The sequence below is a fragment of the Colobus angolensis genome, unplaced genomic scaffold (assembly GCF_000951035.1).
Source record: "Colobus angolensis palliatus isolate OR3802 unplaced genomic scaffold, Cang.pa_1.0 Scaffold27, whole genome shotgun sequence".
Classification (NCBI taxonomy): domain Eukaryota; kingdom Metazoa; phylum Chordata; class Mammalia; order Primates; family Cercopithecidae; genus Colobus; species Colobus angolensis.
In genome coordinates, this window is record NW_012115932.1 from 19,099,661 (window position 1) to 19,102,814 (window position 3,154).

General features: G+C 44.6%; 1 pseudogene; it reads left to right on the plus strand.

The window, feature by feature from the left end:
• LOC105515891 overlaps positions 1 to 2,741 on the plus strand; it is a 24,425-nt pseudogene extending 21,684 nt beyond the window's left edge.
• Positions 2,742 to 3,154: the final 413 nt, after the last annotated feature.

Genomic DNA, 3,154 nt, shown 5'->3' on the forward strand with positions numbered 1-3,154 from the left:
GGCCCTAGACCTACTCACTGCTGAAAAAGGAGGCACATGTATGTTCCTGAAGGAAGACTGTTGCTTCTACGTAAATGAATCAGGGCTTATAGAGAACTGGGTCCAACAGTTATGCAAGTTAAGCATAGAAATGAAAAACAGCAGTTTGCCTCAGCTGAAAACCAATGGTGGAATTCCTCTGTGTTTTCTCTGTTAGCCCCTTTCCTTGGACCTCTGCTAAGTCTACTATTTCTGCTTACCATAGGACCTTGTGTTATAAATAGAATTTTGCAGTTTGTCAGAGAAAGGTTCGACACCGTACAGCTCATGGTCCTCAGAGCCCAATATCAACCTGTAGACGCTGAAGCAGAATCAGGTTTATAAGACCCAAGATTGGCTCTAGAGGTACCTAAGAAAAGGGGGGAATGAAAGAAATCAGGCACATTCCTCAGTCCTGGGACCAGAACAAACACCATATATCTCTCAATTTCCTGAGCCCAGAACAAACACCATATATCTCACAATTTCCTGGGCCCAGAATAAACAAGGCCCAGTGCAAATACATTCCTCCATCTCAGCTTGGGAAATCCTGGGAAATCCCCGATAAGGACATCACGGTTTGTAGTTTTACTGAAAGCACGGGAACAATAGATAACTGCTAAATGTATAACTTAATATGTTAACCAATTGTAATGCTGTAACCTAAAGAATTCCCTTTTGCCCTGTTCCTCTGTAACCTTACAAGTCCTATTTTCATCAGGCTATAAAAAGCGAGCACACGCATTGTTCAAGGCCCTCTTGTATGTTGTAAAACAGAGAGACCAAGTTCGAACTTGCATTAAAGATCCTTGCCGCTTGGCTTTGACTCTGGACTCTGGTGGTCTTCTTCGGGGAATAAATGGTCTGGGCATAACATCTCCACTCTTTTTTTTTTTTAATGGAAACAAAGTTTTCATCCAGAAAACCCCAAAACAGTGACTTTGTTTTTGTTTTTGTTTATTTAAGACAGGGTCTCACTCTGTTGCCTAGGCTGGAGAGGAGTGGTGGATCTCAGCTCACTGCAGCCTTGACCACCCACCTCAGCCTCCTGAGTAGCTGGGACCACAGGTGCCATTGCGCCTGGCTAATTTATTGTATTTTTTTTGGTACAAATGGGGTTTTGCCATGTTGCCCAGACTGGTCTCAAACTTCTAGGCTCAAGCGGTTCACACATTTTGGCCTCCCAAAGTGCTGGAACTACTGTGCCCAGCCTGCAGTGACTTTAAAACACAAGTTCAGGCCGGGTGCAGTGGCTCACGCCTGTAATCCCAGCACTTTGGGAGGCCTAGGCAGGCGAATCATGTTAGGAGATGGGGACCATCCTGACTAACACACGTCGAAACCCCGTCTCTACTGAAAATACAAAATAATTAGCTAGGCGCGGTGGCGGGCGCCTGTAGTCCCAGCTACTTGGGAGGCTGAGGCAGGAGAATGGTGTGAACCCGGGAGGCAGAGCTTGCAGTGAGCTGAGATTTCGCCCCTGCACTCCAGCCTGGGCGACGGAGCAAGACTCTGACTTAAAAAAATAAAATAAAAAAGCAAGTTCAAGCGTCTCTTCTTAACTCCTTTAATTGGAGATATCTCTTCTCTCTTTCTCCTCATCTTTGATGTTCCCCCAGGGTTGACTGCTGACTGGATATACAACATATTTCAAAGTCCAGGCTGGGTGTGGAGGCTCATGCATGTAATCCCAGCACTTTGGAAGTCCAGGACAGGCAGATCGCTTGAGTCCAGGAGTTACCTAGACCAGCCTGGGTAACACGGTGAAACCTCGTTTGTATTAAAAATACAAAAAAGTGGGCATTTCCGGGAGCGCAACCTGGAGTTGGTATCAGCCGCTTTTGGCATGGCAGCCTTTTGCCCCTGGCTGGGCCAATCCTGTCGCTGAACCCGCAGGTAGATGCCGAGTTTCAGAAGGAGGTGGGGCAGGTTCGCAAGAGCATAACTGCTGAAAAATCAAGAACAACTTACTCCTGGAGTGGTCTGTGTGTGCCACCTACCTAACCTACTTAAACCCAGATCCTTTCCTATTTCTCCCAGTATGGCACTGTTACAAGGTTCAGACGATCCCGAAATAAAAGGACTGGAAATAGCAAAGGCTATGCATTTGTGGAGTTTGAGTCTGATTCTGTTGCGAAGATAGTTGCTGAAACAATGAACAACTACCTGTTTGGTGAAAGACTCTTGGCGTGTCATTTTATGCCACCCGAAAAAGTACAGAAAGAACTCTTTAAAGACTGGAATATTCCATTTACACAGCCGTCAGATCCATCAGTGAAATGCCAGAATCGGCCCTTACACAAAAGCTGCGGATGGAGGGGCGATTTTAAAAGAAGGAAAGATTACTTGTGAATAAATAACTTAAAAAGAATTGATTATGATTTTCCTTCTTTGATTTTACAGAAAACGGAAGTACTTCAAAATCAAATTATTGGACATCTACAAAAGGCCAGGTTTTACGTAAGAAGAAGAAAAAGGTTTTAGGTGCTCCTGACACTCCTGGGAAGACTCCAAGGCCCCCGCTGGTTTGTACATCAACATTTTTGGGGAGATGAAAATCTGAAGTGGCTGAAATGAATGATGATAATGAAGACAATGAAATCGTTTTCAAACAGCCCATATCGTGTGTAAAAGAAGAAATACAAAGGACTCAAACACTTACACATTCACAGAAAAAAAGACAAAGGAAAAGCAATCAGTGGTTTTCAATATATTATATATAAGGTTTCTTCTGAAAAATACAACATTTTGATAAGAAACAATACAAAAAATTAGCTGAGCGTGGTGGCTCATGCCTGGAGTCCCAGCTACTCGGGAGGCTGAAGTGGGAGGATCATCTGAGCCCAGGAAGTTAAGGAAGCAGTGAACCATGATCGCACCACGGCACTCCAGCCAAGTCAAGTCACTTCGATTATCTTAACCTATTCTAGGCTGGCTTAAGAGGGATTTGTATTAAGAATACAATAGGCAATCTCACAGACATCTAACTACAGAACTCAAAATATGACCACAGCTTGGAAGGACTGGGCTGGGAGGTTCTTTTTCTCTCCTGCATCCCTTCACTCTGGATTTCTGCTCCAGGCTTGTGCCTTGCTCTGCAGATGGTCCAGGCTTCTCCAGCCTCTGAGGCTTTGAC